At 37.7% G+C, this 20,631-nt stretch overlaps 1 protein-coding gene across 5 annotated transcripts in view; it reads right to left on the reverse strand.

Annotated features, from left to right (window-relative positions):
• Window positions 1–20,631, reverse strand: part of Rabgap1l (RAB GTPase activating protein 1 like) — a 628,203-nt gene that overhangs the window by 253,320 nt on the left and 354,252 nt on the right. The window lies entirely within an intron of this gene.

The following is a 20,631-nucleotide window of genomic DNA, read 5'->3' on the forward strand; positions in this document are numbered from 1 at the left end:
TAGGGATGTCTAAGTATAGGATCATATCATCCACAAATAGGAATAAAAGTTCAATGTAAAAATATTGAACAGGAGTGGTGAGAGCAGACACCCATATCTTTGGTTCCTGATTTTAGAGAAAATGCTTTCAGTTATTCTACATTCAGTAAGATGCTGGCTATGGATCTGTCATACATATAGCCCTTATTATGTTGAGGCAAGACGCTTATAGACCTAGATTTTTCGGGGCTTTTACAATGAAGGGTGCTGAATATTGTCAAAGGCCTTTTCTGCATCTGCTGAGATGATGGTGTATTTTTTATCCTTAAGTGGTATATTTGCATATGTGAAAACATCTTTGCATTCCTGGCATGAAACCAACTCGATTATGGCATATACCTCCCCTTCTTTATTTAAGATTTTGTTTTTTAAGTTATTTTTTTAAGTTGTAGATGGACGCAATTGTTGACAGCCACAGCCAAAGGGGCCCCAGCAAACTTCCAGCTGCCAGCAAACTTCCAGCTGCCGGCCGATGATTGGCTCACAGCGGCCCCAGCAACATCTAGCTGATTGGCTCCTCTGCGGTGATGTTCATTGGGCTGTTTCCCCGCCCTTCAGACTGCCAGCTGATGATTGGCTCACAGTGGCCCCAGCAACGTCTAGCTGATTGGCTCCTCTGCGGTGATGTTCATTGGGCTGTTTCCCTGCCCTTCAGACTGCCAGCTGATGATTGGCTCACAGCGGCCCCAGCAACATCTAGCTGATTGGCTCCTCCACGGAGCTGCTCATTGGGCTGTTTCCCTGCCCTTTCAGATCACAGAGCTGCTCATTGGGGGACTTCTTTGGCTCCGCCCATGCGACCCAGCCAATCGGCCTCAAGAGCAGGAGGATTGTGGGAGGTGGTGAGGCTTGGGTGGGTGAGAGGCTTATGGAAGCCGGTGGTGGCAGTTGGGATCTGAGGGTTTTTTCCTGAGGAGCTGTTTTGTTTGGCGTTTGTAGTTCTAAAAATAAAGTTAGTTTCTTTTGACAAGTGGCTCCTGAATTGTGCCCAGCCAGACTGCGGCACACAATACTTTTATTTGATTTATTTTAATGTGGTACTGAGGATTGAACTCAGTACTTCACACGAGCTAGGCAAGTATTCTACCACTGAGCCATAAACCCAGCCCACATATGACCTTTTTAATGTGCTGTTGAGTTCAGTTTGCAAGTATTTTATTAAGGATTTTTGTGTCTACATTCATGAAAGATCTTGGTCTGTAGCTTTCTTTCTTCGTCTTGCCCTTATCTGGTTTTGATATTAGAGTGATACCAGCTTCACAGGATAAGTTTGTAAGAATTCCTTCCCTTTCTGTTTCGTGGAATAGTTTGAGAAACATTCATATTAGTTCTTCTTTAAAGATCTGGTAAAATTCAGCCACAAATCCATCTGATCCTGGGCTTTATTTTATTGGGAGACTTTTTATTACGACTTCAGAATTATTGCTTGTTATTGGTCTATTTAGGTTTTTATTTTGTGGATTCAATTTTGGCAGGTTGTATATGTCTAAAAATATATTTCTTCCAGATTTTCCAATTTATTGGAATATAAATTTTCAAAATCATCCCTAACAATCCTCTGGAATTAAGTGGTATCTATTGTAGTAATATCCCTCTTTTCTTCTCTTTTTAGGTCTCTTTCTCCTTTCTTTTGGTTAGTCTAGCTAAGTACTTATCAATCTTGTTGGTTCTTTTCAAAGAACCAACTCTGTACCTCATTGATCCTTTGTATTGTTCTTCCCATCTCTAATTAATTTTAGCTCTGATTTTTAGTGTTTCCTTCCTTCTGCTGGTTGAGGTTTCACTTGTTCATGTTTTCCTAAGACCTTGACATGTATTACTAGGTTATTTATTTGAGATCTCTCTGATTTTCTGATGTAGATATTCATAGCTAAAAACTCCCCTCTTAAAACTATAAAAGCACCATTTTCATTAACCACACCCAGAAAATTTAATCAAAAGCCTTTTTGGTGATTACAATGTTTTCTGAATAATATTCAGTCCTGTGAAACATCTTTTTTGTAAATGAAAATCAGTTTCCATACAATAATTAAATTATTTTATAGAAAAAGTCATTAACTGGTAAACAATGATCCAGATTATTTTTCTCAGGCTGTGGACAATTCTTTCAGGTTATACAATATAGAGACCCTGAGCCCAACAGAAGAAAAAGTAGGCCCAAATCTTCACTATGTTGCCTTAGGACCTGACTTCTTTAACAAGACTCCTAAAGTGCAAGAAGCAAAATCAACAATCAATAAATGGAATGGATTCAAACTAAAAGGCTTCTTCTCAGCAAAGGAAACAATCAATAACTTGAAGAGAGAGCCTACAGAATGAGAGAAAACCTTTACCTCACTCACTTCGAATACAGCACTAATCTCCAGGATATATAAAGAACTCAAAAAACTTAATATCAAAAAACAAATAACCCAATCAATGAAGGCTAAGGAACTGAAAAGACACTTCACTGAAGAACTATGAACAGTCAACAAATATATGAAAAAATGTTCAACATCTCTAGCAACTGGAGAAATGCAAATTAAAACTACTCTAAGATTTCATCTCACTCCGGTCAGAATGGCAATTATCAAGAATACAAACAGCAATAAGTGTTGGCAAGGATGTAGGGGAAAAGGCACACTCATACATTGCTGGTGGGACTGCAAATTGGTGCAACCATTCTGGAAAGCAGCCATAAATATTCCTCAGAAAACTTAGAGTGGAACCTCCATTCGACCTAGCTATCCCACTCCTTGGTATATACCCAGAGGTCTTAAAATCAGCATATTACAGTGGCACAGCCACATCAAAGTAACTCAATTCAGAATGGCTAAACAATGGAACCAAGCTAGGTGCCCCTCAACAGATGAATGGCAAAGAAAATGTGGTATATATACACAAAGGAATATTACTCATCCTTAAAGAAGAATGAAATTATGGCATTTGCGGGTAAATGGATGGAGATGGGGAATATCATACTAAGTAAAATAAGCCAACCCCCCAAAACCAAAGGCAGAATGTTTTCTCTGATATGCAGATACTAATTTATAATAAGGGGGTGGGCGCTAGGGAAGAATAGAGGTACTTTGGATTACATAGAGGGGAGTGAAGGGAAGGGATAGGACATAGGGATAAGAAGGATAGAAGAATAAATTGGACATTATTATCCTATGTACACATATGACTACACAATCCGTGTGATTCTATATCATGTACAACCAGAAAAATGATAAGTTATACTCCATATATGTATGATGTGTCAAAATGCATTCTACTGTCATGTATAACTAAATGGAACAAATAAAAAAAGAAATTTGGTAATTCAAGGTAGTATTTGTATACATACCTGATAAGACTCAAAGCTGCTTTGTTTCTTCAAAAAAGATATTAGCTTTGCTAAGAGATAATTTCACCACTCACAATTATACTACAGAAAGTTGGCCTTACTTATGGGGTTAGGATACATATCTCACTCTTAAATTTTCACAAAAAAAATAATGACTACATGTTTCCTTCAAAGCTCTCGATTTACACAAAACATACGCAAGAACTATGAGAGTTACAGGAGCTTGTAAATACCACTATATTTTAACTATAACTCAGCTTCTGTCTAGAACCACCTACAACATATGACATTTTAAAATCAGGTGATAAAGAAGTAGCCTTTCAGCTATTGAAAACTCTCATCACTTAAAAATGATTTAGTCTTTTATATAATATCGCATTTATTGAAGTACAATTTGCATACAGTATTTCACCCTTTGCTCATTTTTTTTTGAGAAAGACACACACTTAGAAATACTTCAAGTCTTCAAATGTTATCCCTGTATGAAGCTAAATAATGAGGAAGCACAATACTTTATTCCACAGAACTCTCTTTAATAAGCTCATATCTGGCATTACATATGTAACCCCTCAGACTTCAAAAAACTCAACTCTAGACCCAGGTGCATTCAGGAATTACCCATTTAGCCAGATCTATACACCTTTTGTAAAGGCACACTGAAGTCACTGTCTTCCATATTACCCTGCATATGTTCCAGGAAAATTACTAACATGACTTTTACCCTCAAAAGTTTCCTAATTAGGATGGTAAATCATGGAGTCATCCATTACATATCAGGATCTCAATACAAAAAAGTCTCTAATTTCGTGCCTGAAAAATACATGCCCTTATTTTTTAAGAATATGCTAACAAGATTATAAAATATATATAGTTCAGTGTTTTATTTTTGCCTTAACTGCCAGGAATTAATAATCAAATGCATTACTCAACACCAGAAAATAACTCATCTCTGCTACTTTATAATATCCATTCCTCTTGGTCACTGTATTTATTCATTTTACATAAATTTCAATTTTGGAAACTCTTTTAGGTCTTTCAGTAAGTAAAAGGGCAATCACTCAAAAAATCATTGTGGTACTATTGTTCTCTTTTAACCTTTTTCTGCTAATGATGATAATCATCACAGTCACCTCTAATGAGAGAAAAATTAGGTTGTTGGAGTTATTATTAATTTTTAATGAATTTGAAAGAAGCTTTTCCTAATTATTACCAATTTCCAGAGCCCAAATTTTAAAAACTGGAAGATCAATTAATTTAATTTCTTTGATTTATATAGTTATATTTCTGTTGACTTAATTTGCACTTCCATTCAGAGCTCATGTGCATGGGGGGAGGGTATGCACACACTGGGAAACAGAAGGATACAGAAGAATGCAAGAGGAAAAGAGGAGGTGGTTTAATCCTATCCCTATTTGGAGTGCTTCTGATTATAAAGACCTTTTTCATGAAGAAGGAACTCTGGAGACACTTGCTGATGAGAAAGCATCTTATACAAATGAGAAAGATGTTCTCAGTATTTCTCCTTCCTCACAAAAGATGTCTAGTCAAGGATTCCTTGCAACTGTGGGTCTCCAAAATTTAATTATGCTTCATTAGAACTACACCATTTTAACAAATGCTGGACCCCTTTTTGTACAAATATATTTAATATTGTTGAGAATTGTACTGCTTCTGTGTCCATTTCTGCTATGAGAGAAGTCCAGTCAAACATGAATGATCAGAGAAGACAAATTCAACAATTCCACAGCCTACTTTCTAACTAGAGAGCTAAGGATAAAACCACAAATCAGTAATGCCTGAATCTTACTTTCTAGCTGCTTCATATTTTGGTTTAGGTTAGCAATAAAAATGACTTTTCAGAGACCACCTTCTAAACTCATACTATGGATGAATAATAGATTTTTATGCACAGCTTAAAAAACAAAATGTTCTGGCAAGTTTCCCCCTGGAGTTCTTAAAAGCACTATTTTGCTTTAGCCTAGGCTTCCTCTGAGTTGAATAGAATCCTTTCCCTTTTCAAAGCTTGCATCTTCTTAAGCCTGAACCCTCCTTGCTCTCACTTTAATTGCTTTCTGGCTGACTGCTGCACCAGCACAAAACCATCTTGGTTTCACTTCTGGTGATGGATGAGTAGCTCCTATTGGACCAATCTTCCCCTGATTACAAACTGAAATTGTACCAGGACAAATACAGAAAATAATTACCAGAGAATATTGAAGAACTAAATGAAAGCAGGCAGAAACTAGAGGACAGAATACACTTGGAAAAGGGAATGACCATGGGTAAAGTTCTCATTCTTTGTCTTTTTCGAAAGGCGAGGTTCCATTCATTAAATGGTACCACACTGGAGTGGCAAAAACTTATTAGATATAAAACTAATGTCTCAGTGACTTAATGAGACAGAGAACATAATGGTGTGACCCTAAAAGATAGGATGTAAGATAGAGAATTTTGAATAAAAGAGAGCAACAGAGCAACAGCAAAATGTATATACTCTACAATTCCAATTATATAAAGTTCTATAATAAGTCAATCTAATATAAGACTGGAAGGATAAGAGGGATGTCTTAGATTACCCACTTATACAGTTGTAAATAATGAAATGGCATTCTTCACATGTGTATTTCACTGAAAGTAAATTTTGCCTACAAAAAGAACTGCTAATAATATAAATACCAAACTCTAATCAATAATACACGTGTTCCTGTGTTTAGGCATAAGTATACTGATGTCCACAACTTACATTGAAATGGCATAATATATTAAAATCAATTAGCAGAATATACAGGTGGATGGACGGATGTGTGATTAACAGAATGTTAACTAGAATCTAGGCAGCAGATTGATAGTTGTTCACTGTGCAATTCTTTCAACTCTTCTTTTATATTTTAAAAATTTCAAATAAGAGTTTGTAGCTATACCCTGACCCTTTTTCTGCCCTGGACTATAAAGTTTATTGTTCTGGCCAGGTTCCTAAGAGTACTTTACATATTGATTCAGCAAGCCAGACTTACTATGCACCTATTATTCATTAAATGGTACACTTAGTAAGGCAGCTGCAAAAATGAAAAGACACAGCTCAGCTAAGGGTCTTAGGGAAGAGACCAGTACATGCAATGGAAAGTCCACAGTGAGAGAAGTGCCCGTGGAGATGTGGAACTACCACTGGTCTTCGATTATTTTAGAATCATGAAGGAATGCCTGCAGTCTCACAGCTAGATTAGGCCTAAATATTTATCTGTAGATAAATTACATGGTGGCTCATGCCTGTAATCCCTCTTTCCTCCAAAACACTCTGTGACACATGCAAACCTGATACAGGAAATAAAGGATATTTCTCTCTAGGCCCAGGAATGGAGACATGCAGTGCTATAACACTTGTACAAAAGCAACTTGATGGTAAAGATGAGGCAAGCTCAGGTTCATAAGAATGACAGGAAAATCAAAAGGCGTTTGCTGGGGCTGGGGCTGGGGCTCAGTGGTAAAGTACTTGCCTAATATGTGTGAGGCACTGGGTTTGATCCTGAGCACCATATGAGAAATAAGTAAATAAAATAAAGTTATTAAATAAAAACTTCTCTGACCAGATACAAGGGCTGCTGTTTGAGCATGAGAGAACCAGTCAGACCCCAAACAGCTTAGCTTCGTGGCCCAGCTAAGGTAGCTGACATATTTGATAACTGATTGGCCATCAATGAACAGTGGTGAAGATTTCATCACTTTTAATTGTGACATAAATGTTTCTCCAAATTATAACCTAAATATTGAGCTGTCAAGATTTTTTTCAGAACAATTCTAAGAGCAATGGTGTAAACAGACAATAGTAACTCAGACCTCCTTCTCACTTTAACAGGGCCTTGACATACATAAAAAGTAATTTGTCATTTATTGGGCAGATAAACTCTTTAACCTATCACCAATGAGCTTCTGCCAACATGAGGTTAAAACAAAAAATATCAGCCTTTGGATTATTCTTCTTGGCACCAATCGCCCCTCAGTGAGTTGGTCACGGAATCAAATATAAAATATATGTAACAAATTCTTTAGCATTGCAAAACATGGAGGCCCACACCTGTAATCCCAGTGACCCAGAAGGTTGAGGCAGATGGATCACAAGTTCCAAGTCAACCTCAGCAAATTACCAAGGCCCTGTCTCAAAATGTGGCTCAGTGGTTAAGTGCCATTCAATTCCCAGCACAAAAAAAAAAAAAAAAAAAAAAGCACTACCTACTGACCTGTGTTTACATATATTAATTTATTTAATCTTTACAACTCCCTGGGGCAAGTACTATTACTGTTTGCATTTTAAAGATGAAGAAACTGAGGCACAAAGAGGACAAGTAACTTGTCCAGACAGAAAAATAGAGCCAGAATTCAAACTAAATCACCTAGTGCTTAGCAACACTAGAAAGTACTTCAAACTGTGGAAGTCTTGAAGTTCCAAAGTTCAAGCTTTTTACTGCTGTCTATTTGGTTTCTAGATTTTTTGCATCTTAAATGACTGTTGACATACGTTACCACATTCTGTTTGATATGTACCCCATAAATATTCATAAACTAATCACGGAGATGATTTTTGTTAGATAATATAGAGGAATAATAATCACAAAATTCACAGAGTGGTAACTTTGGTGGGGGAAGGCTAGCTGGAAAAGGAATACCTGGGGGTATACAAAAACATTGGTAGTATTCTATTTTCTAACTTGTAGGCATAAGGACGCTACATTTTTTTTTAATCATAAATTCAAATTATTTACTCATTTGAATGTGACACATTTCATAATTTTAAAAGTTTAATTAGAATATTTTAAAAATTACTTATTAGCAATCATTCATTCAATGGTTGTGTTATTTCAATTTTAGTGGCATCTTCAGAATATAAATACATGAAAGATGCCCATCAAGACTGCATTGGAGTTTAATGCAGTGAGCTGGCAGCTGGAAGTTTGCTGGGGCCCCTTTGGCTGTGGCTCTCAACATCTCCCCCTCTCTGTTTATGCAACAAGCATGTGGCTTAGGGACCGTGCCTGCCTTAGGTCGTCCAATACTACATATGGTCCTTACCCGTCATCAGATGAGCTGATCTCAAGGCGTCAGCATCCTGTCTTAGGTTGGTACCATTGCAATTGGATCTTACCCATCATTGACTACCTGTCCAGTATAGAGCCACACCTGTGGATAGGTCTTTGTACCAGCAGGGGGGTGAGGTTCTTTGCCTCACCTCTGTTGGCCCCCAAATTTTAGCTGAACGACCATCATAAGCAGAAGGGAGGAAGATACACCAAGCCAATTGACAGCTCCTTTTGGAAAAATTGTACCACTGATGACATCATCAGCAAAAATACCCCAACACTACCACAAGTCGCTGCACCAACAGATAGTTCACAATGCATACAGGTGAGTTCACAATGCATACAAGTGACACATAGTCCAGGCAAGTTCTGCAAGCAGTTCAGTGATGGCTATTGCAGAAGCTATAGATTGGTTTTATCTTTGTCTTCACCGGCACTGGGATGAAGATAGGAATTCTGGCAATAATGGCTAAAGAAAAAATTACGTAACATTCCAGAAGGCACTAAAAGAAAACAATTTTCTGAATAATTTACATTATCCTCCTTAAAAAGCCATGGGCTACATTTTTGTATTGTATCAACGTATGCCCTGACTGCTCTTGATTTTACTGGGATGCCTCCTTCCTCTAACAATTTACTTAACACTCTTTCAGTTTGTTTTTTTACTAATTTCTGATGCCACATTTCTACTATAACTATAATACAACCCAACAAGATAACGCCAAACAAAACCAAAACAGAATGAAACAAAAATGGAACAACAAAAAATCATTATAATAGCCTTTCTATCCTCCTGAAATGTCCATCCGTCCTTTCTCCCTATCTGTTCCTCAGATGTGAGCCGTTTTTTTTCCATCTTACACATTTCCAGGGACAGGCAACTTAAAACAGAAGCGAAACAAAACAAAAGAAGAATCTTAAAATGGCTACCCATCCTCTCGCCCTGCCCTCAGGGGCGAGCAGTTTACCTTATCACTTACCCTCAATCGTTCCCCTTGCGGGCCACCAAATGCCACAGTCTGGCTGGGCACAATTCAGGAGCAACTTGTCAAAAGAAACAAACTTTATTTTTAGAACACACACACCACACCACATAGCTCTTCAGGAATTCCCTCAGAGCTCAACTGCCACCACCGGCTTCCCACAAGCCTCTCAACATCCCCCACTCCTCCTGCTCTTGAGGCCGATGGGCTGGGTTGCGTGGGCGGAGCCAAAAAAAGTCCCCCAATAAGCAGCTCCGTGGTCTGAAAGGGCGGGGAAACAGCCCAATGAGCATCACCGCAGAGGAGCCAATCAGTTGGCAGCTAGAAGTTTGCTGGGGCCCCTGTGAGCCAATCATCAGCTGGCAGCTGGAAGTTTGCTGGGGCCCCTGTGAGCCAATCATCAGCTGGCAGCTGGAAGTTTGCTGGCAGCTGGAAGTTTGCTGGGGCCCTTTCGGCTGTGGCTCTCAACAGCAGTAGTTAAAATAGTGAAACAAATACTCAATGAAAAGAGCTCTTCTTGGAGATAACTCTACATATACACAGTTGATTCTTGTTCTTAATAGTCTATGAGGCAGCCACTGCATTGAGTTAGAGAATACTGAATTTGTGCCCCACAGATTAGGGGGTTAGGCTCCTGTGCACCTATGGCCAGTATCCAGTCAAGACACAGCTTGTTTCACATTTGTTTCTGTTTAAAGGTCCCTTGTTTGATACATACTGTTGATGCATTAATGTTAAACTCATAGACAACTGCACTCTACCTCATGCCTCAATAAAAATTTTCTAATGCACGTTTTTGTAAGGGTGATCAGAATCACCTAGTGCTTAGCAACACTAGAAAGTACTTCAGCACTATGTTTGGGAACCATTTCAGGAAAATCACCAACAAAGAGCACAAAAATGCACAAACACGACAATAAATACACTGTAATACTTGTTTATAGAACAAAAGTTGAAATAAGAAGACATACTTAATCTACCTGAGCTTAAAACATACGCACTAGATGGCTCAAATTTCTTGATATTGCATATTCACATGTGAGCAAATGACCAGAAACACCCACAATTAGTGCCAATTTTTTAGGCTGCAAACAAATTGGTAATATCAAGTGGGCAAATCTGCAAGTATAGAATCCATGAATACTAAGGATTGACATATATATGTATTCATATTCAGAATTAAGTTGAAATAGCTTATCTCTGCCATTAGCTGACAAAATAAATCAATACAAAGTGTTTTTAATTAATGAGTCAAAATTGTTATTGATTAGAATCATGAATTATTCGTTTCTGGAAGGGTCCCAACACAAGAAAAATTAAGTATTAATATAGGTACAGTCTCACACTATAATTATGTATTTTAAAATGTATAATACTCTTATTAAAAGTTTCCAGTACTCAATATTCTTTATCATATTTCTTTTCTCCCAAGCTTTTGGAATCATTATCAATTACGTGTTTTATTATTCCTTTTGTATTCTGTATAGGTAGTCCATGGTGATAAACAGATCATTTCCTAAAAGTTCATTTACCATATTCTTTTTTTTGAAACTCAGACTGTGTTTTACCATAAAAGCAATACAGTTTTGAGAATCTCAGACTAGACTAGATTTCTTTTTAAAAAATATTTATTTCCTTTAGTTGTACACAATACCTTTGTTTTCATTTATTTACTTCTTTTATGTGGTACTGAGGATTGAACCCAGGGCCTTGCAAGTGCTAGGTGAGTACTCTACCGCTGAGCCACAACCCAAGCCCTAGTCTAGATTTCTATAGACCCCAGAACAATAATTTGTTAATAGTGAAGTACTCTAAAATCATGGCTTCAAAATTTACTTAAAAGTTTTCTATTAGGGGTTATGAATGCCACTAATTTCAAATTAATGCCACATCTTAAATTTGAGTTCTACCAGTTAAAGAATTGCTTATCTTCTCTAAACTTTCCTTTCATTGAGGCAACAAATATTTCTTGTATACTATATGGTGTAAGCAGAGGACAAAATGGACACGAAAACTGCTCTCATAAAGCTTATTTTCTAGTGGGAAGATAGATAATAGCTATGCTAAACATTTATACGGTATGTTTCAAGTATTAAGTGCAATGGTGAAAAATAAAGCACGGAAAGGGCTAAGAGGAGATTGCAACTTTAAAGAGAGTGGCTAAGGTAGGTCAGACTGCCTGGGAGAAAAGCACCTGAGCAGGAGTTCAGAGAGGTCACAGAGCAAGCCATGGAGCTCTCTGGGAATGGAGTGTACCAGGTAGAGAGAACAGCCTATACAAGGGCTCTGAGTGTGAGCACATCTGGCACCAGTGGCTGGGACAGAATGCACAAGAGACAAATAGTTAGACTTGAAGTCTTCAGCCTGGTAAACCTCTGTAGAGTCTTTAGCTTTTACACGGAATGAAACAAAAAGCCACTGGAAGCTGGAAGACCAGATAGGAGATGATGTTAGTTTTGAGCAGGATGGCTATAGTGAAGGTCATGAGAAATGACTGGATGATGGATATACTGTGAAGGTAAAGCCAGTAAGATTTCACAATGGATTCGATGTGAGATGCTGGATATGGCAGTCACGTGCATGCAGCCTGCTGATCCTTCATGGCTGCAGAAGAGCATGCGTTGGACCTGGGATATTTCCTTACATAGAGATAAGGAGATAAGTCTACTGGGCTTGTCATCTTCTCTAGGAATGTCCTTCCTTGTTCTAGGTGTGATTTGTACTTCTTTGCTCTGTTTAACCATGTGTGTCATATGGCACCTGGCTGACCCCACTGCTACTTCTGTTCCTGGTGAGGAGGGAACGAAGTCCCCGATCTGCAGCAAAGATCATCTCCTGCATCAGCTGTGGTGCAGGGCGGGAGAAAACTGGCCAGGTTGGACCAAAGCTCAATATTGATGCTAATCTCACTTAGTCTCATCTCTGTGTGAGTTGTTCCATCCATGGTCTGTGTGAGTCATGTCTATTTTGGTAACCCTGACACTTGCAAACCATGCAGCGCGCTGATATCCTGGGACTGCTGCTACTGGTGGTAGGCAACAGTGTCCCTTGTTCTGTTTGTGGTTAAAGAGAAAGAAAGGAGACTCCAGGACGATCCAATGTCTCTGGAATAAGCAGCTGAAAGAATGGAGTTACCACCAGCTGAGATCAAAAGGTCCGCAGGTGAGCAGGTTGTACAGGAAAAATCAAACTTTGAGTTTTAGATAGGCTATGTTTAAGGTATCTGCTAGCAGTTAAATATATAAGTCTGAAGTTTAAGTAAGAAGTTGAGGTTCAAGTTTATAAAATCTAACAGTTATCCCGGTACACAAAGTATCCACAGGACTAGATGAGACTTATCATTGCAATAAATGTAGATTAAAAGAAAAGTCCAGAGACTTAAATTGGGAGGTTAGGAAAGAAAAGAATGAGCAAAAGACATCAAGAGTGAAAAATGTACATGAAAAATAAGGAAGTGATCAATAGCACAAGATATTGCTGATAGATCAGGGGGAAGAAGATTAAGATTAGGTTGTTAGAGTTAAATACAGACAAATCTTTTTGAGAATTTTTTTGGTAAAGGGAAGCAGTCATCTTTATCTGTAACATAAAGGTAAGAACACTAGCGACCATATTATACAAGGATTAAACACAATGCCCAGCACACAGTCAAGTGCTGAATAAATGGTAGCAATTTCAGGCTGATGTTCAGGAGAATCACTGTGTTCTTTCAAACATCCCATTTGATCCACCATCAAGGATGGATTAAAAAGCTGCCCTGGATGGGTTTTATTAGTGAGTAAAAATTTCTTATGGATTTTTGGATTCCTTACCTTCTTAAGAATGACCAGTTTTCTTTAGGTCCAACAAACCACCAATTTGTTGTACCTTCTTTTCACTTTTTGAAGCCAGATATGCCAGTGTAGGCCTAAGACAACTTTGTAAAATCTCACAAATAAAATTCAGGAAGAACAGAAAGGGTAATGAAATTCACCCTTAAAAGGTCATTAACTTTCCTGTTCCCATCCTGAAGCCATTAGGTAGAACAATACAGACACCCACAGGGGTAGCATAGTGTAGGATGACACCCTAACTCAGATGAAAAGGCCTCACATGTAGGAAAATAGGTAATCAAGAAGGGAGAATCAGCACATGACAATACGAGCAGGAGTCTGCATAGAGCGATTCCCTGGCACAGGGGGTTAGAAAAGGGCATCTTTATTCAAGGAATGACAGCAGCAATGGGAGACTGGTGGTGACAGAGGGAGATGCTGCCCAAATGGACAACTATATTAGGATAACGGAAGCTACATGTCTCACTGGGAGAAAAAAAGGAGCTAAAACTACTGGAAGGGAAAACCCTAAGATTAATCCTCTGGTGCTGGATTGGAATTAGAAGTGTTGCTATAATTCTATTAGTTTTCAACATACACAGGTTGATAGAGAAACAAACTAGACAGTGACTTCAGCAAAAGAAAAAGAAAAAAGAAGAGGCCAGAATAAGGATCTGCGAAATTTGCTTCTCCCTAACAGCAGAAATAGTCAGATTTTGGAACTCTGTTCATTGACCAAAGGCTTGCAGCAGCCTGGAAATTATTTACTCCAAGAAACAATGAATGTTGGTGTGAACAGGGAACGCTGGCTTTTTTTTTTTTTTTTTTTTTTGGTACCTTGCAGAATTTTTAACTTGCTTTACAGCACCATCCCCCAACCTTCAGATCCATGAAAACCTTGAAAATGAACAGGCTGCATGTGGGATGATAACAAGCAGTCTGGCAGCCATCAGAGGGACAGGGTTAGACTCCTGTAAAGCCTCGTTCCCAGAGAAGCTTGACTGTGTTACTCTGGAACATTCTATTTGTTACACTCACTCAATACGAAAGCCTTTTCCTTGGAGCAATTCTCAAAAACAGTTACAAGCAATTGTTTAATATTGTGGCTGTCTGAGATGGTGAGTAAAAATCTCTGTTCAATCATTAGCTGACCACCAAGTAGAGATTTTAGTGACCACTCTTGACAAAGAATACAGACTTTACAGAATTAGTTCACAACATACTAATTAAAAAGTTTAAAATTAAGGAAAACCTAGGGAATGAAATTTCCATAATGGCTTTGAAAGACTCAGACATACCTCTCAGAATCTAGAGAGCTAAACTTGTGTGCAAGGCCCCTCACAGTACAAGGCTTTCTGCATGCTCAGGAAGGACCTGAAAAGGCTCTCACCTCTAATTTCTGGCTCACCTTGAAAAAGTGAAGGCAAGACAAAGTTTTCAGTCAACTAGCTGAATGACAGGAAGGTGTACCCAAACACACTTACAAAACCCCTTAGCAAAGACTGGGACTATTATTGAGTCTAGGAAGTTAAGAAAAAACTCTGTTAAGTTACTAGTTGAGCACCAAGAAGAGATTTCAGGGGCCGTACTTGACAAAGAATACAGAATTTACAGAATTTATTCACAAAAATCACTGATCAAACATACTACTATAAGAAAAATCAACATCCAAAAAATCCACACAGACAGAATATAGATTAATTATTGCCAAGGGTTGAGGGAAAGGGGTGAAAGAAAGTGACTTCAAATGGACACAGGGTTTCTTCTTTAGACTGATGGAAATGGTCTGGAATTAAAGTGGTGGTGATGGTTGCATAACCTTGTGAATACATTAAAATCCACTGAATTGTATGATTTTATAAGGGGTGAATTTTATGGCTTGTAAATTATATCTCATTAAATAAAAACATGAATACAAATGCATGCTTGTATGTACATGAGGCAGTATGTGCCTGTATCTCCCTAGCTCTGTCCAATGACATGGTTTGCAATGCCACTCTAATAACAACAATCATGCCTAGGGTCCAAATCTTGGTTTCTTACCATTTTGATTAAAAGAATAGCCAGTTCTCTTTGGAGAAATGGCTTATTTCAGAGTTGGGGCAAAGAAGAAAACCTTAATGTGTCTGAAAGAGACATAAAGAAAGGCCACACACAAAGAATGACAGAATATGTCTCAAGGACATAGAAATCAGCTTGTGGGTCTCTCCCTGGCCAAACTGAACACCAAAACAAACAGTGATAGTAAGAGAATACAACAGATTGAATAAAATAAGAATTCATAAGTCCACATGGATGTGATAATAAATAATGAATAAATTGAAAATCTGATTCAAAATGGGACATTTATATGGTTACAAGTGTCTTTACACAAAATATCTATTAACTACAAACCAGGCACAGTGACTCACACCTGTAATCCCAGAGGCTCGGGAGGCTGAGGCAGAAGGATCGCTAGTTCAAAGCCAATCTAAGCAACTTAAGGATGCACTTCGCAACTCAGGGAGATCCTGTCTCTAAAAAATATATATATATTTTTAAAAAAGGGTTGGGGATGTGGCTCAGTGGTTAAGTACCCCTGGGGGGGGAGGAGGAGGAGGAGGAGGAGAAGAAGAGGAGGAGTAACTTTATAGTGAAGAAGGCTGGTAGACAATACCTTACTTATGTGATCAAAGCAATACTCATCAATAATGGAAAAAGCTAAAACTATAAACTACCTCAGGGGAACAAGTAGGAACAGATTATTCCTTCTGTTTTATTCCTGCCAAAGATGTATAACCTGATTCTAACCAGGAAAAAACATCTCACAAACCTAAGTTAAAGGACTTTCTAAAAAATGACTTATCTATAATCTTAAATATCAAGGTCAAGAAAATGAAGGAAAAAATGAAAAACCTGTTTCAGACCAAAAGAAATCAGAGATGTGTCAATTAAATGAAATGAGTGATTCTAAACTGGATCCTCTTTCTATAAGAGATGTTATTTGGACAATTACTGGAACCTGAATGGTGTCCAAGGCTTAGGCAGAAGCAATACATCAATGTTAATTTACTGACTCGGATGTTGGGTTATGGCTATGCAGGAGAATGTCTTTACTTGTAAGAAAAACACCCTAAAGTATTTGGGGGTAATGAGACATTGTGCTGGCAAATTACTCTTAAAATAGTTCAGAAAAGCAAAATTCTGTACTTGTGACTTTCCTGTAAATTTGAGACACTTAAAATATATGTAATATATATGGAAATGTATATATATATATATATATATATATGTGTGTGTGTGTATGCATAAATATATATATATATATATATGTGTGTGTGTATGCATAAATATATATATATATATATTTGAAAGTTTCATTTTGTTTATTGAATCTAATAATAAAAAATTGAGCATAAAGAGAGTTATTAAGTTTGTCCTATATGCTAGTAACAAGGAGAGTATCAACATAAACTCTAAAAATAGATTCACTTATATGAAATAATCTAAACACTGGAGAAAAATGTAGAAGGCTAGATGTATTCACAAATATTCACTCACAAAGCAATTTTCTTATCTAACACAGCTGGCAAAATTCCTAGATGTAAGTTTCCTTTTATATAACACTTTATATAAAAAGGCCTGTGGCAACAATTTAAAAGTACACTGACATAATCTTTTTCAAAAGTAAATGTAAAATAACTAGACTACCATACTCTCAAAAAAGTTTTAATGTCACTATTACAAGTGAACTATTACAGGATTATGGGAAATTGCTGAGGGTAATTAGCTTACATTCTTGGACTCTTGACTTTTTTTAAGGGTATAACAGAGGAGAATACCACTCAGAAACTATAACAAAAGAGCTCTTCCCTAAAGGAAATTAGCCTGAAAAAATTTTATGACTTAAAAGTATTAACCAGAAGAAGGAAATGGTAGGAATACACATCTCTTTTAGAACTTATATTAAAAATTCATATTAAAGCAGTTCAACTCCTAAAATGAGACTTTATAGGTAATTGTGGCTGAGGTCTCCCCACTGGCCTCGTGGAACTTTCCTTAGAGAATACTATGAGCTGAAACATCTCACCTCAGCTTCATTCCTTCTCCCCTCGGCAGAACTGCATTGTGGTGCAAAGGTCTCCTGGCCTCTCCCAGCTCCCTTCCTCCTTTGTCTACAAGTATTTCCCCTAATACATTTTTTATGCACTTAATCCAGTGTTGGTGATAGGCCTCTCTGAGGATCTGAACTAACACAGTGAGTTTCATCAAGTCAAGGTCACAGAGTTAATTATATTGACATTGGTGTGATTAGTACTCAGTATGAATGAGACACCGAAAAAGAAATGTCAGAGAAAGACTTTTCCCTAAGACTGAGCGCAATGCAGAAAAACTTAAATGAAAAATGAAATTAGGTATTGTTCAAAATATGATCCATAACAATAATCAAAATTTTCTGAGTCTTTCTAAAATTAATTGTATTGTATATTTTTGAGATTTACAACATGATGATAATTATAGTATACATGTAGATAGTAAAATGGTTACTATGGTGAAGTAGATTAACATATCTATCATTTCCCATGGTTACTTTTTTGTGTGTGACAAGAATAGCTAAAATCTACTTATTGATCAAAATACAATTATATTAACTATAGCCCTCAGGTTGTACATTAATCTACACTGTGGGAGGAGTGGGAAGGATGAGCTTGACAGAGGAGATGGGCAACTAAGATCTGGACAGATGGAAAGGAGGAGTAGGGCAATTCAGATTCACATTCTTCCTAGGGGGAGAAAGAAGGAAGAGGTCTGGTTAAGGAGGAGGCTTTAAGATTATAAAGATCTTGCCAACTGCATAACAATTAGTAAACATGAGCTAAATCCCCATAATTCTGTAACATAAATAGTTCACTCAAGAATAACCAAGAGTTTATTGTCTAAGATATTTAAGGTATTTGAACTTAGCATACAAATGGATTTCACCTGGGGGGGGGAAATCATAAATTCACTAGGAACCATGAATAACATATTATCTGAAAGCTCCTTGTGTTTTTTCTGCACCTTAGTTTTTCCCACCTTTTTTCTCTGTTTTGAAAGAAATCTTACTTCCTCAAAGAGCAACATTGTTTTCTAAAATGAGTGACTGTAGGCTGGAGTTGTAGCTCAGTAGTAGAGCACTTGCCTAGCACCTGTGAGGCACTGGGTTCAATCCTCAGCACCACATAAAAATAAGTAATAATAAAGGCCCATTGACAACTAAAAAAAAAAATCTTTAAAAAAGTGACTGTTACAGACTGTTAGGATTCATACCAATCCATTTCTTCCAATTTTGCCCATTTTTATCATCCTCATAATCCCACCCTTTCTCTTTTGCATCCTACTTAATAGTGTGATGACTTCAATTGGCATTGCAGGTGAAAGAAACTACGAAGCTATTTCAAGAAAAAATCTTCTGGGGCCATAGCATAGAGAAATTCAAATCTCTCTGGGTACTCTGAAGAGCATTACAAATCGCTCTTTCTCCTTTCAAGACTCCAGTTTCACTGCCCTGACCTTTGCATTGTTACCGTCTCAGAAGAAAATCTATATCTTAAAAATCATGTCCTATCTTCTCAGTTAAGCTCCAACTCTCAGAAAGTCTATCCTTTTAATATACATATTAAAGAGGACAAACAATGCCCACAAAAACCATCCCTCTAATAAGACTATAGCAATACTAACAAACATAACACAAAACTATGAAGTCTTATAAGCAGAGGCCGAGCATGAAGTACATACAAATACACACACACACACACACACACAAAGCCATATGTGAAGTTTTCAATTTCAAGGAACTAAGATTTCTTAATATGTTTGACCACATGTTTATAAGCAAAACTGTTCTTGGCAATGAAACAAAACTAGAAAATTCTTCTAATATGGAGAATGCAAAATGATGTATGGAGGGGAAATGAATTAAAATTCTTACGCTAAGAGATTAAGATGTATCAGTATGCAAATCTGGTAACTTCTCTATCCTACTATAGACAAGAGGAACATTGCTAATTTTTCTCTCCTATAAAAAATGTGAAAGTATTAACTAACACCTTGTCTACTGAAAAGTCTGAGATGAACATTGTGAAAAACTGATTACTCATATTTCCTGACTAGAGCCAAATGATATCTTACAGAAGGGAAATTTGGGGAGAACTGGCCTGCAAGGATGCTAAGAGTAATTATGTACAGACTTGAGTGACCTCCCGGTAGCTGCATATGAAAGTCTCTGGTAAACATCGCAGGTTTTAGTTAGGACCCTGGGAGGGCTTCACTCTCTGAACCAACTGCAAAGGATCATGAGAGAACTCTGTGGAGTGATACAGATGTTTGGTATTCTGATTGGGGTATATTTAAATTGTGATGGCAAAGATGTACACATTAAGTCGATAATTATTAAACTGTGTAAAATGGGTACAATTCGTTATATGTAAATTATGTTTTAATTACATTGATTTTTTAAAAGCTGGTAGCCCCAGGAGTTCACAGGATTCCTCAGCAGTCCGAGTTTAGGTCCACCTCAGAAAGCTGTCACAATTCAAAGAAACTCACTGGAAACTCAAGGCAAAGAGAGATAAGATATGCAGAGAATTAAAATCTGTTTGATTCTCCAAGGGCTTCCTGAATCCCTCAAGGTACTGTTCCTAATTAAATCCCTTTGGGTTCATTTTAGTCCAAGAAAATACCACTGCACACTAAAGGGCCCTCATTCTGGAACCAACCAGGTTCCAAAGATGTGAGTAGGAGGAATCCTACAGGCTGCTCCCAGTCAGCACAGTAGGCTAGGTACAGAGGAGTGAGTGGGGCCATAATTTGTTCAGTAAGTACTGTCATTCAAAGTAGGGCTCACTCAGGTAGCCCAAGGAAGAGAACTGAATCACAAAGAGCCAGAGAGCTAAAAAATCATATTAAAAATACCATGAGAGGTTCTGGGAAGATGGCAGAAGTGAGCTAGGCAGTAAGTCCCAATCTCCTCACAACACAGAAAGCAGGCAGTGAAGGAAAGGCAGCGTTAAGAGGTGTGTGACAAATTAAATGCTCTAAGACTCAATGTTACAAAGTCAAAGTCCAGAAAGACTTCAAAATAGGTCAACAGAGTAGAATAAGCTCAGAGCCCCCTAACCCCAAACCCAAACCAGGGTCAGGGAGGTGGGGAGGGGCAACAGAAAGGGAAAGAAGGAGAGGGAGTGGAAAATCTCTTAAGCTCATTGCACATAAAAACATTTGGAAAAACAGACAAAATCTGAAGTGTGACAGTAATAGTAGGGTCCTTAAAACAGAGTCTACAGCTTAAAATCAAATCGTGAGCACAGTGAGTCAGGGGTCTGCAGCCATATCATGGAGCCCTCAGCTGACCAGCCACCCCTTAAATCAACCTTGTG

This window comes from Urocitellus parryii, chromosome 9 (assembly GCF_045843805.1).
Source record: "Urocitellus parryii isolate mUroPar1 chromosome 9, mUroPar1.hap1, whole genome shotgun sequence".
Taxonomy (NCBI): domain Eukaryota; kingdom Metazoa; phylum Chordata; class Mammalia; order Rodentia; family Sciuridae; genus Urocitellus; species Urocitellus parryii.